Source organism: Eurosta solidaginis, chromosome 5 (genome assembly GCF_040869045.1).
Source record: "Eurosta solidaginis isolate ZX-2024a chromosome 5, ASM4086904v1, whole genome shotgun sequence".
Classification (NCBI taxonomy): domain Eukaryota; kingdom Metazoa; phylum Arthropoda; class Insecta; order Diptera; family Tephritidae; genus Eurosta; species Eurosta solidaginis.
In genome coordinates this window covers 155,785,540-155,805,862 of record NC_090323.1, presented here as the reverse complement: position 1 = coordinate 155,805,862, position 20,323 = coordinate 155,785,540, and the positions used below count along the sequence as shown (strand labels likewise).

Genomic DNA, 20,323 nt, shown 5'->3' with positions numbered 1-20,323 from the left:
CTACGCCTCACATTTTTAGAAATTTCACGCGCCCAACGCTTTTATTTAATTGTCTGATCAACGCCCAGATTGATAACGAGTGTGATGACTAGTACCTAGGACCTACCTAATTATTTTATAGCTTTTCGTATTTTTATTATTTCATGTAAGTATTGTTTTCAATAAAACCGTTTAACTTAAACATTTTTTTTAATTATTTTATTTACTTGATAAATCCGACATGCTTGGCTTTCAACCAAGTCTCACCCGTTGGGTTTCCTCCCTTCCCTGCGGCAGAACACAAAGAGTAATCTTTAAAATTATTAATCAGCAAAACCCCTGTTTTTCAGGAGAGCACAAAAAACCGTTTTATTGAAATTTGCTTATAACATGAATTATGCCAATAGGTGATGAAAAGTCCCGTTGTGTATCAAAACAGGTTTTTATTCTAAGTTCAGCTAGCGACCTATGATGCCCGATTTGGCTCATATTTGGAACAAATATTGCATACAGTCCAGTAGAAGTGACATCAAAATATTAGGTTGTTACAAATTGTCAGGAAAGAGTCCTTGTAATAATGAGTCACTAAATGAACTAAATAGAATGAGAAATAATAGGCAATTAAATAAAGACTAAAAACTTGAAAATAAAATAATTTAAAAAAAAAATTTTAAGTTAAACGGTTTTATTGAAAACAATACTTACATGAAATAATAAAAATACGAAAAGCTAGAAAATAATTAGGTAGGTCCTAGGTACTAGTCATCACACTCCTTATCAATCTAGGGCGTTGATCAGACAATTAAATAAAAGCGTTGGACGCGTCATATTTCTATTGATAGTCATAAGTAAAACCAACTGAACCTTAATCAGGTTATGCTACGCCTCACATTTTTAGAAATTTCACGCGCCCAACGCTTTTATTTAATTGTCTGATCAACGCCCAGATTGATAACGAGTGTGATGACTAGTACCTAGGACCTACCTAATTATTTTATAGCTTTTCGTATTTTTATTATTTCATGTAAGTATTGTTTTCAATAAAACCGTTTAACTTAAACATTTTTTTTAATTATTTTATTTACTTGATAAATCCGACATGCTTGGCTTTCAACCAAGTCTCACCCGTTGGGTTTCCTCCCTTCCCTGCGGCAGAACACAAAGAGTAATCTTTAAAATTATTAATCAGCAAAACCCCTGTTTTTCAGGAGAGCACAAAAAACCGTTTTATTGAAATTTGCTTATAACATGAATTATGCCAATAGGTGATGAAAAGTCCCGTTGTGTATCAAAACAGGTTTTTATTCTAAGTTCAGCTATATTTAGTTTTAAAACTTTTACAGAGATTTTTATTCGATTAAAAGTTACTTTTATAAAAAAATATTGTTGATGGAGGTTTTTGCAGAATGAAGAAAACATTTGTTTTTTGGATGTAGCGTTTATGTTGAACCATGTTTTGAGAATGACGCCTTGGTAAAGTGGGTAAAGCTATAGCTTCTTACCGAAGGCCGCGATGTTGGTTCTCAAGGCAGGTATTATCAAAAAAACTAGCCGCGGACGAATGGACCAGGCTCAACCAAAGCATTTTTCAACCTTTATGATACTGGTATACGGAAGTTTGTGTATTCCCCGGCTCTTTTTCAGCACCCTAACGGTATCCGATTAAAGCTGTAATACCTATGAATAAGTGTACCTGGGTATAAAAATGTATGCTGATGGACGGTTTTACCTTTTAAGGAAAATTTCATTGCTGATAGAGGAATCTTCAAAATTAGAATTAATACAATTTGAGCTGAGTTTTAACATTAATTCCAGTGTCAAAATGAAAATGGAGTCTTACCATCTAAAACTGATGTTATGCTGATGGAGAGTATTGAATATAAACCGACGATGTGTTTTCTAGTATCATTAATGTCTCCTTTGGTGCCCCTCAGGGCATTCATTTTGGCCCGATTCTGTTTTTGTTTTTATAAACGGTATCTCAGTTTTGGTTTTTGCCGGCTCTAAGTCAAATTTTTTAATAAAAACACGTAAGTATTTTTCTTATTTACCCATATATATAGGTTACTCAACGTCGACGGTCTTCAGGGTGACTGTTGACAAAATAAGACAATAAATCAAAAGTGAATTAATTAACAAATAATAATAAATATTTTTAACATATGTACGTTTATTTACACGTCTTAACCGTGTGACGCAGAGTTTTGTTAGTACATGTATGTACAAGTGGGCGCAATTTACTGTGCAAGGTTTGTAGTCTAGTCTGTTGTTAGTTGGTGTTTTTATAATTTGTAACACTTCAAGAGTAAATCTCTTCGTATGTTGTTGTTCCTGTGCCATTAGATGCACAGTGGGCCATGAGTGCAGTTTGATTCGTAACACAATTACACTGTTTATAATCTGACTTGTGTTGGGCAATTCTAGTTTTCAGTTTAGATTTTGTTGTTCCTACATAAATGCGATTACATGATTCGTCGCTACTACCAACGGAATGCTATACATCACGTTATTTCTTTCTGCTCTGGGTATTTTCGATTTTGCTTTATTAAATAAGTGTTTGTAGGTTTGTGTGCTATTTTTATTTTATCTTTGCCGTAGCAGTCAGATTTAGTAAGCCGCTCTGATAACTTGGGAATATATGTAACTGACTTAAAAACCACGGGATTTTTGGATTTTTTTTTCTGCTAGAGTTTTTAAATTTGTTCAACAGTATTTTTATGGTACGTTTTACTATTATTTGTTAACGTGTGCTGATGGACAGTTTTGCATTTGAAACATAATTTCATTGCTGATAGAGAAATGTTCCAAGATGTTCAAATTAATACCATTTGAGCCAAGTTTTAAAGCTGGTATTAATTTCATAATGAAAAGTGAGTTAGGGATAATTCTATCTTCTAAAACTCATTTTATGCTGATGGACGGTATTGAATATAAACCGACGATGTGTTTTCTAATATCATTAATGTCTTCTTTGGTGTTCCTCAGGGCAGCCATCTTGGCCCGATTCTGTTTCCGCTTTTTATAAAATATATTTCAGAACCTATAAAGTATTCAAAAATCTTGATACTTCAGTGATGTAGAACTTTTTAAGACTTACGCGTCGATTGAAGAACGTTCTTTACTTCAGGCGGATTTTAGTTATTTTGCGTCCTGATTCAATGTAAACCACAAGCCACTTAATCTTTTAAAATGTAATGTTTTTCTCGTATGGTGGTGAGTCCAGTTACAGGGGCAAAGCAACATCAAACATTTAAAAACCAGATTTTCAATTAGAAACAAGTTTTTCTAATAGGGGTGACTCCTCGGTAGTGATTTGGCAAACAGTCAGTGTTTTTCTCCCTTTTCAGTGTAAACTCATCCATTGCAGAGCCATTCGGGGTCTACTTAAAACATGAAGGTCCGTCTGGCCAATTTGTAGAAAAAATTTAGAAGAGCACGAGGCCAATTAGAAGTGAGGTTCAGCCTTCATCGCTCCGGAGGTATATCGCGCTTTGCATTTATTTATTATGTGTTGTTCGCGTAGGAATTTACAACCAGCTTCTCACATAATTAACAACCAAAACCTTGAAGGTGTAAATATTTTGTTGACTCCAATGAACTGCAAACTTAGTATCAACTCCCATATGTAAATGCTACTGCCAGCATAGCGTGTTTTAACATTTGTGAAAAGGTGATCGAAATTTCTTAGCGACCCGTACGTTACGAAACCCCTTTTTACAACAATGGTCACATCGATATTAGAGTATAGCTCAAAAGTCTATAATCCACGTTTTCTAGTCCATGCTGACAGGCTGGAATGAATACAAAAACTGTTTTTATCATAATTTTCAATGGGACTTTTATGCCCCTCTTACCGTGTACAATTCAAATCTGGTTGGGTTGAAATTTCGCAATTTGGTATTACAGATTAAAACTCAACCTGTCAAAAAAAATGTCGGTTGAGTTGTCTAGTCCATAGTACAGGTATACAAGTAGGATATGTAGCAGCACGCACATACCCAGCCACGCTCACCTGATATAATTCTTGTTCTTGTTCGTTTTTTTTGTGGATGCTATTTGGCACTATTGTCTTTTTAGGTCCAAGAAAAGTGTAGTAGGTGCTAACGAAAACTGCCTAAAATTTTTATCGTAAAATTACAAAGAAATATACTTATTTACTTTCAAACGAGAACTTAATTACATCTCTCTTTAAAATCCATATGTTTTGTACAATTTTAATTAACAAATTGTGATACTTTATTACCGCGGACGATTCCTAAAACACGACCAAAACCGTGGGGGAGGTATTAATATACGCGTTTTTGCCTCGCTTCCAATAATTCGAATACTTTTTCGCCTTTGGACTATTGATAACAGGACAAAACGCGTCTTTTCATTTCTCTGTCCACATTTTGGACGGGTTAGTGCAGTCGACCTCGGTTTCAAACTGTTTTTCGCGGAAAACTTTTGAACGGGTAGAAAAACTTAGCACCCGTGTTTGTATTCTTAATACTGGAATAACTACGCGTCCTCAGATACCCCAATTCAAAACTTTTGTATAATTTTCTGTAGGACCCATATAGGTGCACTACATGTTCATACTAAATTCGTTCAAAAAAATTTACCATCACTGCAACCCATATCTGATATTCCGGCCCTTTTTTTTTTGTTTCCCTGCGTCGCTTTCCACGACAGCAACCCCGGTAATTTTGGCGCTTCGTTCAGTGTCAAACGCATGTTCCACGCAGGTTCCACTGAGTTCCACAAAAGATTGACACTGACCGAAGTGTCAAACGGCGGTGTGTTAGAAAGAGAAAGGAACTATTTCCTTCTCATACATATCATAGATACTTGTAAACTTGTACTATGGTATAGTCTAACAACTTTTTGTGGCATTACCCCCTGCAAAAACGCTCCACATCATTTGACTAGTCATTTTGCCGTCATTGTGACTTTTTGCAGCGGTTATATTCATAGTCACATTTGCATGGGCGTGATGAACTTTTGTGAACAAATTTTCCGTTTCGTTCCTATTAATGTGATCGTGCATTCCGATCCCACTTATAGGATGTGAGCATAGCACTGTTCTGCTCACACACGTCACAATGCTCGTCGAATGGCGGTCATTTATTTGGTAATTTCACTCTACATTTTCGAGTCTTTGACAATAAATTTTACTGCGGTTTTACCATGTCTATAACCGGCGTATTACTTGAATTTTACCAGCCGATTTACTTTACCTGGAGCAGCCACATGAATAAAATAGTACCCAAAAAACTTTAATTTTCAATATTTATTTTTAATTATATATACATATTTATATATAAACATTTATTAACATTATATGCAGCAGCTAACTTTAAATTTGGACAATTCAGAAGTGTGTTATATTCATGCAAAATTTGAGTTGTTTCCATGGTTTCGAACATAAAATTTGATTATTTGAATCAATCTTAAATCTAAGTAGAAATTTAGATTAGATTTACTCTTTTTTCAGATCAAGAATATTCAAAGGTGTCGTGGAATCCGATTGCTGTCATAATTGAATTTGAAAGGAATATTCCTCCATGAACTTTAAAATGTATGACTAGTAATTGAGTTAGACTTATTATTGTTCTAAATCTAATAATTCTGCAACACTTAGCAGGAATATTGATTGGTTTCAAATCTAATTCCGACAGCAATCGAATCACGACATACCTTATTATATATGTACATGAAATTGCAACTTAAATTAATACAATTGATATAAAGAAAAGTAAGTACTTTAATATCAAAAAAACTCGCTTAATTGGTTTTTGTTTTCCAATTGAAATATTTTCCAAGCGAGCAGAAAATAATTTTAAGCTTTAGAAAAAACTCATTTTATTTGAATAATCTACAACTTAAAGCTAAGTAGAAATTCAGATTAGATTTACTATTTTTTCTTTCTAGGTGCCTTTCATGGGGGTGTTGCACCTTACACTCACCGGCGTCACCCCAAATCGTCGACTCGTAGGTATGGGCGGAGCCTCCTCGCGGTGGCACCTGGTAACGCTTCGGCGGCTAATTCGAGCGGGACCTTCGATGCTATTAAGCCTTACCCGGATATCGCGGATCTCTGTCCGGGTGGACCTTTCCTCTTCTCCGCTACTCGTGGGATGTTTTAGTATTGAGGAAAAATTTTGTAAAAATAACAAGGAGGGCGGCTCTCCTAAGAAGAAGCCGTCAGGAGCTTGCTCCGCAAAGGCTACGGCTCAGCCGGGCCTCAAGTTAGCTGAGAGAACTCCTCAGAGGTTGGCTGCTGCAGCGGCAGACAGACAGAAAAGGGCCGAGAGATTATCCGGTCCGAGTAGTCTGATGGTCAGAACCTCTCATGAAGGCGGTACTGACCGGGAGGCCATCAGTGCTACTACCGCCCCTCCCTTGGCCCCCACCAGCAGGCCCTCCACCCAGCGACAAGCGTTTGGTTGGTCGAATGATGGGGGCCTCAGGGAGATGGGGGGAGGGGGTCGGTTATAGGGCCAAGGGCCAATCTAGGCAGGGTAGGGCCGAGGGAAAATCCAGCCCGGGTAATCCGAACGCCGGTACCTCTCGGGGAGGGACCACCGAACGGGAGGCCTTTGGGGCGGCTGCCGCTCATCTCGTAGCCACCAGCATGGCTGCCACTCAGCGTCAATCGTCTAGCGGTTTGGCTGCTGGGGGCTACAGGGATTTGGGGTGGCCGGCTCCAGGGTCAAGGGATTAAAAAAGTCCAGTCACCAGGACCTGGGCTGATCGAATCCTGCGCAGGAATGCCTCCTCGCCGATAAGGGAGGGAGAATTTTCTGCAGAAGACTGGGCGAAGGCGCAGCGTGACCTTGCTTGGGCGAAGCAAATGTTGCCGGACTTCAGGCTGGACTGGGTCGAGAGCGGTGAAGCCTCGAAGCACCAGCGGTCTATGGATGAATCTAACCCTACGGCACAGAAAAGGGCCAAGGCGCAGGGAGGCTGGACGCGGTATTTCGCCGCAATATCCAAGGATCGGCAGATCATTGGCGTTATAGACGAGAACAGCGAAGATGGCAGGATCCCGAAACAACAGTGGAAGTGGATTGAGGCAGCGCTCGCTACTGGGCCGTTAAGGGCAAAAAAGACAACCCTGGCCCACCGCCTTCTTTTACCGATGCGGGGTGGTTCCAGGGCAATATTAATGTAATTGCATGTGACGACGCCGGGTCGGTGAAGCTTTATAAAGCCGCCGTCTCGCTGATAGGTGAGGTGTATTCGGGCGCGCGCCTCAAGGTAGTGGAGGCGCGTGATATCCCCTCAGGACCAAGGGCGAGAGCCTGGGTTCCAGTGACGCCAACGGACCCAGATGATATCCTGGAGCTGCTCTAGGAGAATAACCCGGGTCTACCGACCCAAAACTGGAAGGTGGTTAACGTGGAGAAGACTGAACGGGCCACGATGCAGATAGTCCTGCTTCTCGATAGCGCAAGCGTCGAAGCGCTGAAAAGGCAGGATTTCAGGGTAAGCTACGGCTTCAAGAATATATGTCTTAAGGTTTATAAGGCTGACGTGGAAGCCTTGGTAGACGAGGCGAAGAAGCTGGTAGCTACGCTTCGTCAGGTTCGAGCGGAAGCTTGGCTCTCAGAGTGTTGTACTCTGATGGTCAGCTTCTGGAGGATGGCGATTCGGACGCGACGCTCACGGAGTTGAGCGCAAAGAAATAGTGATTCGGGTCCTTCAAATAAACCTGCATCACTGCAAAGCAGCATCAGCTGCACTCCTACTTCACCTGTCTTCAGGTGCGGTAGACATCGTACTAGTCCAGGATCACTGGCAATAGTATCTGTGGCCTGCATACATCAACGTATAAGCTTTATAGCGTTCAGGAAAAGGGTAAGCCTCGCACATGTATATTGGCTAAGTCTACTCTTAATGTTTTACTCCTACCCAATTTTAGCGACGGGGATCTGACAGCGGTTAGCGTCCAGGAGCTAGGGAGGAGCTTTAAACTTGCTTCCTTCTACCTAGCGCACGATCACCAAGGCTCATTACCACCGGATAATTTCAGGGAGTTCGTGAGAGCAGCAAATCCACGAAATGATTTCATCCTACTAGGAGGCGATGCCAATGCTCACCACGCCCAGTGGGGCAGCAGTGATACCATTGACCGAGATGAGTCTTTATTTAACTATCTTTTAGGCACTAATCTATGTATATGTAATAGGGGAAATGACGCCACTTCCATTACGAGGAACCGTGAAGAGGTCCTTGACATAACCCTGGTCACACACTCTTTCAGTGACCTGATCGTTTCATGGAGGGTTCTAAAGGAGCACTCCTTTTCTGACCATAGACAGGCGCACGCAAGTCCTAAGTACATACAAAATATTAGAAGAACGAACTGGGGCTACCATAAGAAGATAATAGGTAAAAGGCTATCTGAAGAGGTGCGAGCCCCAGAAAGCGAGGAGGACCTAGACGTGTTTGTAAATAATTTCAGTCAAAAATGTAGGAATGCTTTAGATAGGGCTTGCCCGACTAAAAAGGTTTTGGAAACTCACAAACCACCATGCTGGTCGTCCGATCTTGATTAGCTTAGGAAGTCATGTAGGGCGGCCTTTCATAAAGCAAAGCAAGATGAACATGAATCCCCATGGGCTGCTTATAAAACGAAAATAAATATATATAAACAAGCAATCCGGTTAAGGAAGGTACTATCGAAATCTCCAACTCAGCTAATTTACATCCAAAAGCCGGATGGGCACTGGACGGACTCCAGCGCTGAAACCATAAACTTGCTTATGGATACACACTTCACAGCAATTGCGGGCGTGTCTTCAAATATTGTAAGCGGAGGGTCACCTAATGATCAGCTAATAAGCGAAATCACAGATGATAAAAGGATAGATTGGGCTTTACAGACCTTCAAGCCCTATAAATCGCCGGGGCTGGATGGAATTTTTCCGGCTCAGCTACAGTATACTGCCCAACTTATAAGGCGCTGGATAAAAGGGATGTTTATAGGTTGTCTTAGGCTCAATTACGTACCAGTATCGTGGAGGGAAGTCAAAGTGGTCTTTATCCCCAAGGCAGGGAAATCCTCCCACTCTAAACCAAATGATTATAGGCCTATAAGCTTATTTTCTTTTCTGCTTAAAGCACTCGAAAGACTCCTAGAGGACTACATCAGGAGGAGGATTGAGCCGTCACTTCTTTCGCAAGCTTAACTACCTACCATAAAATGCTTCAAAAGATGCAACGGAGTTCAGAGCTCTGCATCACCGGGGCTCTCGGCTCCACTCCATCTGAAGCACGCAACACAATGCTATACCTTCCACCTCTTGACCTGGTGGCGAAGGAAATAGCGGTCATCGCCGCTCTACGCATAAGGGAAACAGGTCTCTGGTCAAATGGATCTAGTGGGCACGCAACAATCCTGGGCACGAACGCCCCAGTCCCAATACCGGTGCGCACTGACTACTGCACGCCAAAGAACGTCTTCGTTAAAAACTATAGTATATATACCATCGCGACAAGACTGGAATATCAGACAACATACGGTACCGGGTGCCATCAACATATTCACGGATGGTTCTAAGCTTGACGGGAAGGTGGGAGCAGGCCTCTTTTCACCGGATCTGGGTCTAAAGGTCTTTTTTCGCCTACCAGATTACTGTAGTGTATACCAAGCAGAAATGCTGGCAATACACAGGGCTGTGAATCATCACGGGTCTATGCCTAAGGATGATAAACGGGTGTTTATTTTCTCAGAGAGCCAGGCCGCATTAAAGGTGCTAGACTCATTCGTCGACACCGCAAAGTCGGTCACTGAATGCCGCATATCTCTTAACGAGATGGCTCAGCACTTCAGTATCAGCCTTATATGGGTACCTGGGCACAGGGCTATAGAAGGCAACTGCAGAGCAGACGAGCTGGCCAGAAGACGCACCACCGACCATATCCTTCCGGGAAATGATTCGGTAGGTATACCCGTGGCCACTTTCAGGCTTCGTGTGAACACAAGCACTATAAGAATTGCAAATGGACTATGGTCAGCCATATCATCGTGTGAGACATCCAGGCTAACCTGGTCCTCATATGACAAGGGGCGCACAGGAGCGCTTCTGATTTTAAACAAATCAGTTCTATCGTCCATGATAAGGGTTCTAACAGGGCACTGTTTAATAGGCACGCATGGTGCTATAATGGGGGCAACGACCTTCGGCTATTATCGCAGCTGCAGTTGTACAGAAGAGGAGGAGAGTGTCCAACACCTTCTCTGTCATTGTGCAGCACTAGTAGGCGTAGGTTGGCCATCCTTGGTAAACCTTTTCTACTTGACCTTGTTGAGGTCTCTAGCTATGAGGTCAAGGCTCTAGCAAAATATATAATTCCACGAAGTGGTTTGACCTGCTTTAGGCAGGGTAGGGTTCCTCTTTGAGACCGTATAGGGTATTAAAATGGGCCCATTGGTGGCCTAAGTAGTGAGCTGTTACCATAGTGTCCAGCTCAGCCCTTGTAACCTAACCTAACCTAACTTAACTTTGATTGTATAAGAGTTGGTTGTACAGGTATAAAGGAATCGAGATAGATTTCCATATATCAAAATCATCAGTATGAACAAAAAATTTGATTGAGCCATGTCCGTCCGTCCGTTAACACGATAAATTGAGTAAATATTGAGATATCTTCACAAAATTTGGTACACGAGCTTACCTGGACCCAGAATAGATCGATATTGAATATGGGCGAAATCGGATGATAACGACGCCCACTTTTTATACATATAACATTTTTGAATGTATGTACATATATAGAATGTTGAAATTGTGACATGGACTGATATTGAGAATCTTGATAAAAATTAAAAAATAATTTTAAAATGAACGTGGCACCGCCCACTTGTGATAAAATAAATTTTACAAATATTATCAAATTCGGCAGAGAGTTTGCCTTTACTTTAAGGAATGCTTTGAAGAAAAATTAACGAAATCGGCTAAGCACCACGGCCACTTTTATATAAAAGATTTTTAAAAGGGTCGTGGACGAATAAAATAAGCTATATCTTTGCAAAAAAGAGCTTTATATCAATGATATTTCATTTCCCAAGTGTATTTATAACAATAAATAGGAAAAATTTCACATTTTAAAAAATGCGATTGGCACCGCCCCTTTTATGACTAAGCAATTTTCTATGTTTCGGGAGCCATAACTCGAAGAAAAATTAACGGATCGTAACAAAATTTGGTAGGTACACATATTATCCCTATAGCGGGAAATATTTCTAGAAAAATTGAACGAGATCGGTTAAAGACCACGCCCACTTTTATATAAAAATTTTTAAAAGGGTAGTAGATGAAAATATTAAGCTATATCTTAGCGAAAAAGAGCTTTGTATCAATAGAATTTTACTTTCTAAATTGAATTATAACATAAATTGGAAAGCACTAAAATTTTGAAATGGGTGTGGCACCGCCCCTTTTTTTGTCTAAGCAATTTTCAATGTTTTGGGAGCCATAACTCGAAGAAAAATTTACATATCGTAAAAAATTGGGTACACATATTTTCCTTAAAGCAGGAAATAGTTCTAGTAAAAATGGATAAGATTAGTTAAGGACCACGCCCACTTTTATATAAATGACTTTAAAAAGGGTCCTAGGCAAAAGTAATAAGTTAAATCTTAGCGAAAAATAGTTTTGTACCAATCGTAAAAAAATTCAAATCTTGAAAAATGGGCGTGGCACTGCGTCTTTCTTACAATGCATTTCCCAACGTTTCTGGAACCATAACTCGACTAAGAATTTGGTGTTTAGCAAGAAATATTTTCAGTAAAAATGGACTAAATCGGTTAAATCGCCTTCTTTTATATAAAAGATTTTGTAAAAGGGCGTAGATGCATTTAATAAGCCATTTCTAGTAAAAGTTGGAAAATTTCGGTAATAACCATGCCTTTTCTTCTGTAATAACGCTTTTTAGTACAATGGCACTTGTGTGTTTATGTTTATTGTTCTGTTATATCTTTATTTTAAAATAAACAGTAGGGAAATCCCCATATCTGAAGGGAACCTGCATTATTATCCGCTAAAGGTCATTGGTGTTAGCCCCTGTATCTTTTTGCTTCTTTTAAACGAAAATTGTTTCAGAAAGGAACCATATGTATATGTATTATTGCGCAGCCTTGTAACACTATTAAGCACACAAAACAAGCAACAACAGAATTTCAAATGTACAGCTGGGTATGTAATGTTCGGTTTCACCCGAACCTAGACTTCCTTACTTGTTTCCATATAATTTGTGTTAGAGAAAAATGTACATTTCAAAACTTACATTAATTGAATCTAGCCACAGTCCTCAGATTTACTATTGAAAAGACTTTAAAGTTTGAACTGTGTAGTAATGGTCGAAATTCCATTTGACGAGGTACGAGAAATTAGTTATTATTAAAGTTTCTGGGGTTCTGCTTTCCAACGGGAAAAGCGGCACAAAGCGTTTATATCATATCTACGTTAAGCATTTATTAAGTTATTGCTTTTCAAAAACAATCCTGCCTTACTTCCAATACAAATATTCCTTGGCTTAAGATACTTCGTATTCTAAATTATGTACACACTAAAGCGAAAATCGTAAATTTACTACCAAAATGGTAGGCAATACTTTAACCACTATAAATGTGTAATATTACACATCTTTATTTTTGCAAATTTCTTGTTGAATTTTACGCAAAAAATGTGTAATACTTTAGACACTATATGCCTAAAACTGTTCGCGACATTTGCTTATATTTACACTCGCGCGATTTTAAACACTAAGGGCTTAATTTTTATACTCAGTTGAGCAGAGCTCACAGAGTATAATAACTTTGATTGGATAACGGTTGGTTGTACAGGTATAAAGGAATCGAGATAGATATAGACTTCCATATATCAAAATCAACAGTATCGAAAAAAAATTTGATTGAGCCATGTCCGTCCGTCCGTCCGCCTGTCCGTTAACACGATAACTTGAGTAAATTTTGAGGTATCTTGATGAAGTTTGGTATGTAAGTTCCAGGGTACTTATCTCAGATCGCTATTTAAAATGAACGAAATCGGACTATAACCACTCTCACTTTTTCGATATCGAAAATTTCGAAAAACCGAAAAAGTGCGATAATTCATTACCAAAAACGGATAAAGCGATTAAACTTGGTAGCTGAGTTGAACTTATGACGCAGAATAGAAAATTAGTAAAATTTTGGACAATGGGCGTGGCACCGCCCAATTTTAAGAGAAGGTAATTTAAAAGTTTTCCAAGCTGTAGTTTGGCAGTCGTTGAAGATATCATCATGAAATTTGGCAAGAACGTTACTCCTATTACTATATGTATGCTTAATAAAAATTAGCAAAATAGGAGAACGACCGCGCCCACTTTAAAAACAAAAATTTTTAAGTCAAATTTAGTAAAATTTTGGACAATGAGCGTGGCACCACCCAATTTTAAAAGAAGGTAATTTAAAAGTTTTGCAAGCTGTAGTTTGGCAGTCGTTGAAGATATCATCATGAAATTTGGCAAGAACGTTACTCCTATTACTATATGTATGCTTAATAAAAATTAGCAAAATCGGAGAACGAGCACGCCCACTTTTTGAAAAAAAAAGTTTTTTAAAGTCAAATTTTAAAAGAAAAGTTAATATCTCTACGGTATATAAGTAAATTATGTCAACATTCAACTCCAGTAATGATATGGTGCAACAAAACACAAAAATAAAAGAAAATTTCAAAATGGGCGTGGCTCCGCCCTTTTTCATTTAATTTGTCTATGATACTTTTAATGCCATAAGTCGAAAAAAAATTTACCAATTCTTGTGAAATTTGGTAGGGGCAGAGATTCTGTGACGGTAACTGTTTTCTGTGAAAATGGGCGAAATCGGTTGAAGCCACGCCCAGTTTTTATACACACTCGACGATCTGTCCTTCCGCTCGGCCCTTAACACGATAACTGGAGCAAAAATCGATATATCTTTACTAAACTCAGTTAAAGTACTTATCTGAACTCACTTTGTATTGGTATAAAAAATGGCCGAAATCCGACTATGACCACGCCCACTTTTCGATTTCGAAAATTACGAAAAATTAAAAAATGCCATTATTCTATACCAAATACGAAAAAAGGTATGAAACATGGTAATTGGATTGGTTTGTTGACGCAGAATATAACTTTAGAAAAAAAACTGTGCAAAATGCGTGTGACACCTACCATATTAAGTAGAAGAAAATGAAAAAGTTCTGCAGGGCGAAATCAAAAGCCTTTGGAATCAGGGCAGGAATACTGTTCGTGGTATTACATATATAAATAAATTGGCGGTACCCGAAAGATGATGTTCTGGGCCACCGTGGTACACATTTTGGTCGATGTCTCGAAAACGCCTTCACATATACAACTACCACCACTCCCTTTTAAAGCCCTCATTAATACCTTTAACTCGATAAACATTAGATACAAACAAATTAGAGAGTCACCCACTGGTCCACCTTTATGGCGATATCTGGAAAAGGCGTCCACCTATAGAACTAAGGCCCACTCCCTTTTAAAATATTAATTATCACCTTTCGTTTGATACCCATATTATACAAACGCATTCTAGAGTTAACCCTGGCCAACCTTTATAACGATATCTCGAAAAGGCGTCCACCTAAAGACCTAAGGCTAACTCCCTTTTAAAATACTCATTAGCACCTTTCATTTGGTACCCATATCGTACAAACAAATTCTTGAGTCACCCCTGGTCCACCTTTATGTCTATATCTCGAAAAGGCGTCCACCCATTGAAATAAGGCCCACTCCCTTTTAAAATACTCATTAACACCTTTCCTTTGGTACCCATATCATACAAACAAATTGTAGAGTCAGCCCTGGTTCACCTTTTTGGCGATATCCCTAAATGGCGTCCACCTATAGAACTATGGCCCGCTCCCTCTTAAAATACTCTTTAATACCTTCCATTTGATACACATGCCATACAAACACATTCCAGGTTACCCTAGGTTCATTTTCCTACATGGTGATTTTCCCTTATTTTGTCTCCATAGCTCTCACCTGAGTATGTAATGTTCGGTTACACCCGAAATTAGCCTTCCTTACTTGTTTCATGTACGGTTACTCACAAAAATATGTACACACTTGGTTTATGCTGAAAAAAACTCAAATGCAGTGGCTCACAGCTTAATTGATAATTTTCATCTAATATATCGGAAATTCCCTAACAGAAACCACATTCAACAAGTAAGGAAGGTTAAGTTCGGGTGTAACCGAACATTACATACTCAGTTGAGAGCTATGGTGACAACATAAGGGAAAATAACCATGTAGGAAAATGAACCGAGGGAAACCCTGGAATGTGTTTGTATGACATGTATATCAAATGAAAGTCATTAAAGAGTATTTTATGAGGGAGTGGGCCATAGTTCTACAGGTGGACGCCATTTAGGGATATCGCCATAAAGGTGGATCAGGGTTGACTCTAGAATGCGCTTGTACGATATGGGTATCAAATGAAAGGTGTTAATGAGTGTTTTAAAAGGGAGTGATGCTTAGTTCCACAGGTGGACGCCGTTTCGAGATATCGCCATAAAGGTGGACCAGGTGTGACCCTAGAATTTGTTTGTACGGTATCAAATTAAAGGCATTAATGAGGGCTTTAAAAGGGAGTGGTGGTAGTTGTATAGGTGGTCGCCTTTTCGAGATATCGCCATAAAGGTGGACCAGGGGTGACTCTAGAATGCCTTTGTACGATATGGGTATCAAATGAAAGGTGTTAATGAGTATTTTAAAAGGGAGTAATCCTTAGTTCCATAGGTGGACGCCGTTTCGAGATATCGGCACAAAGGTGGACCAGGGGTGACCCTAGAATTTGTTTGTACAATATGGGCATCAAACGAATGGTGTTAATGAGTATTTTAAAAGGGAGTGGGCTTTAGTTCTATAGGTGGACGCCGTTTCGAAATATCGCCATAAAGGTGGACCAGGGGTGACTCTAGAATGCGTTTGTACGATATGGGTACTAAATGAAAGGTGTTAATGAGTATTTTAAAAGCGAGTAATCCTTAGTTCCAAAGGTGGACGCCGTTTGCAGATATCGCCATAAAGGTGGACCAGGGGTGACCCTAGAATTTGTTTGTACAATATGGGTATCAAAAGAAAGGTGTTAATGAGTATTTTAAAAGGGAGTAATCATTAGTTCCATAGGTGGACGCCGTTTCGAGATATCGGCATAAAGGTGAACCAGGGGTGACCCTAGAATTTGTTTGTACAATATGGGTATCAAAAGAAAGGTGTTAATGAGTATTTTAAAAGGGAGTGATGTGGTCCACAGGCTGCCCTACGTCGAACCATGGTGAAAGAAAGTCGTAGTACACGCTTCTGTTTAGTGTGCAATTAGGTGTCGCACATTATTGAGCCGATTACATCGCGTTGCACAAAATTTCGTTTTAAAGCGTTGGGTGATGAACAAATCATTGCACGTTTGCATCATATTTGTGAGTTGGAGGGCGTCAAGATAGATGATACTGCTTTTCAGTCGATTGTACAAATATCTGGTGGTGATATGAGGCGCGCCATAACAACACTTCAATCATGTTATCGCCTCAAAGGAACAACAAATACTATAAGCACTGCAGATTTGTTGGAAATGTCTGGCATTGTGCCCGAGCATTATTTAGTTGATTTTTTGGATGTATGCCGGTCAGGAAATTATTCAAATTTGGAGGAATTTGTACGACAGATAGGCTATGAAGCTTACAGTATTGGACAAATGCTAGAGCAATTTAATGAGTATGTCCTTCGTTGCCCATCACTAACCAATAAGCAAAAGGCTTTAATCTGCGATAAACTGGGTGAATGCTCATTTCGTCTACAGGATGATGAGAGCCTTGAAAGAGGTGCTCACAAAGTGTTTGTCACGTTTCGCAGACGAGGAGCGATACTTCCAGGATAGGCGTATGGTGAAATTGTATATGAAATTTATTGAGAGTCATCAGCATCCTATGGAATGCTATGAACAACTATTCAATGCAGGTATCGGAACCATGGTTGCGGATTTTTATATATGCTGGGCATATCATTATGATTCATGTGGTAATACACGTAAAGCCGATAGAATCTTTCGCCGTGGCATAGCATGAGAGACAACGTTCAGTAATTTTTTTGTTTAATTTTATTTACTCATTCTCTAATTTTTGGCTTTCTTTTACTAGAGATATCAAAATCGTCTACCTTTAACCAATAAAAACGTCACTATGCAAAGCCAAACTCGGAGTAAATCCGGTGCAGAGTGTCCTCCACCTCCACCACCAACGGCCACATCTTCCACACGCAATCAAATGCGTCCAGTGAAGTATGATTATGCAGATTCATTTGCTTGCACTTATGTGGTATTCGTTGTAGCTGCTTCACTTGCGGAACTAGCCACCTATCCACTAGATCCGACTAAAACACGGTTACAAATTCAGGGGGAAGCAGCAGTTGATAGAAAAACAAGCATTAAGCCTAAATATCGTGGTATGATAGCGACAGCGTATGGCATTGTCAGGGAGGAGGGCACTATGAAGCTGTGGCCAGGTGTCTCACCAGCACTTTACCGTCATATAGTCTATAGTGGCATACGTATGTGTAGCTATGATTTCCTACGTCGCACATTGGGGAGCGATGAGAATGGCCATATGACATTACCATTGTGGAGGTCTGCTCTCTGTGTTGTGTATGCAGGAGCAGTATCACAATGGCTAGCTTCACCAGCTGATCTAATGGGCGAACCTGCACGTGTTCATGGTGCTGCACATGCCTTTAAAGAAATTATACGTCGTGGTGGTATAGCTGGTTTATGGAAAGGTAGCGTACCGAATGTGCAACGCGCAGCACTTGTTAATCTTGGTGATCTCACAACATATGATACTATAAAGCATATGATAATGGTCAAATTGAGTCTGCCTGATCGTCATACGATAATGTACTTTCATCTATTTGTGCTGGATTTGTGGCTGCGATTATGGGAACACCAGCTGATGTGGTAAAAACAAGAATTATGAATCAACCGACTGACGATAAGAGCAGGTGAGTGTTTACACGACGCTGTTTATATTTAAGATATGTAAAAATCTTTGCTCAGAATGTAAGCGTAAGTGTAAGTGTAGTGTCATGTGGGAACAATGTACATGGTCATGATCCTTTATAGGACCTGGTTGACTCGAGTCAAATGTTGTTGAGTGGCATAGGGATATGATAAGTTGTATGCCGGGTAGTAAAGTAAACGAATTTGATTACCAATCACAACATGTGGTATTGGGGCTTGTAATTGGATAGCCTCTCGTGCCAGTTGACTGAACAGCTCTTTACAAAATAATACATTTTGTGCGAATTCCAAAGTTTTTTCCAAACACCAGCCTAGAATAAAATTAAAATTATGTCGAGTAGTTACATGTTAAAAAATGCAAAACTGATAATGTAAAATCCTTATTTTTGAAAGGCTCTGCACTCTGAACGGCATTAGATAAACGAATGCAATTTTACTGAGAAAAGAAAGGCTTTTTCATTTTTCTAAAGCATTTTTTTTTTTAAATACTGCCACGGTGGCCAATTTCGTTTTATAAAATGTTACGTTTTCTCATTGCTACCTGAACCATCACTTTTCAGATAAATGCAGGGAAAAGGTGTAAGCAAAAGTCAACTGTTTGGCTTGTTTTCGTGTGTTCACAAGAGATTTTTGCGATTTCTTCTAAAAAATGTTGACAGTTATCGATTTAACCGGGGGTTGGTCACAATGTGTTGGTGAAAACGAAAATGACAAATGAAACTATCTCATAGATTGCTATTATTCAGGTAAAATCTAACTTGACTGGAGATAGTGAAAATGGTTTTTAGTTACTGTGAGTCAAGCTCCAAAGGAACTTTTAACGTTTCAGAGCAACTTAAACGTCGATTGGATTTAAGAAAATGTTAAGTTAAATTTTAGTAATATTTTTCCCAGTCTGATAAAGAGAAAGCAGTTTGAACGCTTTTTTTGGGGGAGAGCCTAAGTGCATGTTGTTGTTGTTGGTGTAGCGATAAGGTTGCTCCCCGAAGGCTTTGGGGGGTGTTATCGATGTGTTGGCCCTTTGCCAGATACAGATCCGGTACGCTCCGGTAACACAGCACCATTAAGGTGCTAGCCCGACCATTTCGGGAACGATTTGTGTGGCCACATTAAACCTCCAGGCCATCCCTCCTCTCCGCCCCCAAGTTCCATGAGGAGCTTGGGGTCGCCAGAGCCTCGTGTTAGTGAAACAGGATTTGCCGCGGATAGGTGAGGTTGACAATGTGGTTTGGAGAAGCTATATGTTGCGCTGGCAACCTGAAGGGTTGCGCTACACAGCCCCTTGAATCTGGAATATAGTCGCCTCTTATGACAGGCAATACCTACCGCGGGTATATTATGACCCCCTAACCCGCTGGGGGTCGTAGGTTGTATGTTCGGTTACAGCTCTTTAAATTCCCGATCCTCTTCGCTGGATGGGAGTAGCACGAGTTTAGTGAGGGGTCTTGTGACCTTTCCCTTTGCCGTTATGAGATCCACTACTCTTACTCGTCCATCCGATCCCGGATGGAGGTTGATGACCCTGCTTTAGGTTGGCGCCATTTATTCCTTTTTTGAAGTTCGTCTTCCATCGTCGACAAAAGGTGTGGTGTAGGGCCTTTAGTCGCTGCCATCGATTAATAATTGATGCGGGGTTTTCGTCCTCGTCTGGCTCCGGGGGTGCTAATAGGTGTCCCCCTATTAAAAAGTGCCCCGGGGTTAATGGTTCTAGGTCGGACGGTTGATTTGAAGAGGGCGTTAAGGGGCGGGAGTTGAGACATGATTCTATCCTGCAAAGCAGGGTAGAGAATTTCTCAAAGGTATATTTGAGGTTAGATGCTATCCTTTTGAAGTGAAATTTAAAACTTTTCACTCCCGCTTCCAAGAATCCCCCCATGTGAGGAGCTGACGCAGGAATAAAATGCCAGTTCAGATTTTGGTATGTATAGGTTGTTACTACCTCGGCGCGTGAATCAGCCATGAAGGTTTTGAACTCTGCCCTGAGGGCTCTTGATGCCCCGACAAAATTGGTTCCGTTGTCGGAATACACATTCTTCGGGCAGCCTCGTCGCGCGACGAATCTGGCAAAAGCCGCCAAGAATGACCGGGTGCTCAGATCGGTAGTCGCTTACAAGTGGATGGCCTTAGTGGAGAAACACACAAAGAGGCAGACATATCCCTTGGACACGCGGCAGCCTCGTCCTTTATCTCAAAGGGGCCGGCAAAATCTACCCCGGTGTTAGTGAATGCCCGGGTATAGGTGGTTCGCTCGGTCGGTAGAATGCCCATCAATTGTGTTTGCGCCTGTTT

General features: G+C 40.2%; 1 protein-coding gene and 2 pseudogenes across 5 annotated transcripts in view; 2 read left to right on the top strand and 1 right to left on the bottom strand.

Moving 5' to 3' along the window:
* LOC137254460 (uncharacterized) overlaps positions 1-20,323 on the bottom strand; it is a 473,400-nt gene that overhangs the window by 102,966 nt on the left and 350,111 nt on the right. The window contains exon 1 of one of the 5 annotated variants that reach the window (XM_067792148.1): positions 1,820-2,073. The exons of the other annotated variants lie outside the window; for them this stretch is intronic. The gene's annotated coding sequence lies outside the window, so the exon portion shown is untranslated. Of the gene's footprint in view, positions 1-1,819; positions 2,074-20,323 lie in introns of those variants that run through there. 5 annotated transcript variants of the gene reach the window in all.
* LOC137254318 (uncharacterized) lies at positions 10,134-16,900 on the top strand (annotated as a pseudogene).
* The window catches only part of LOC137254317 (mitochondrial uncoupling protein 4 pseudogene), a 49,007-nt pseudogene continuing 45,885 nt past the window's right edge, over positions 17,202-20,323 (top strand).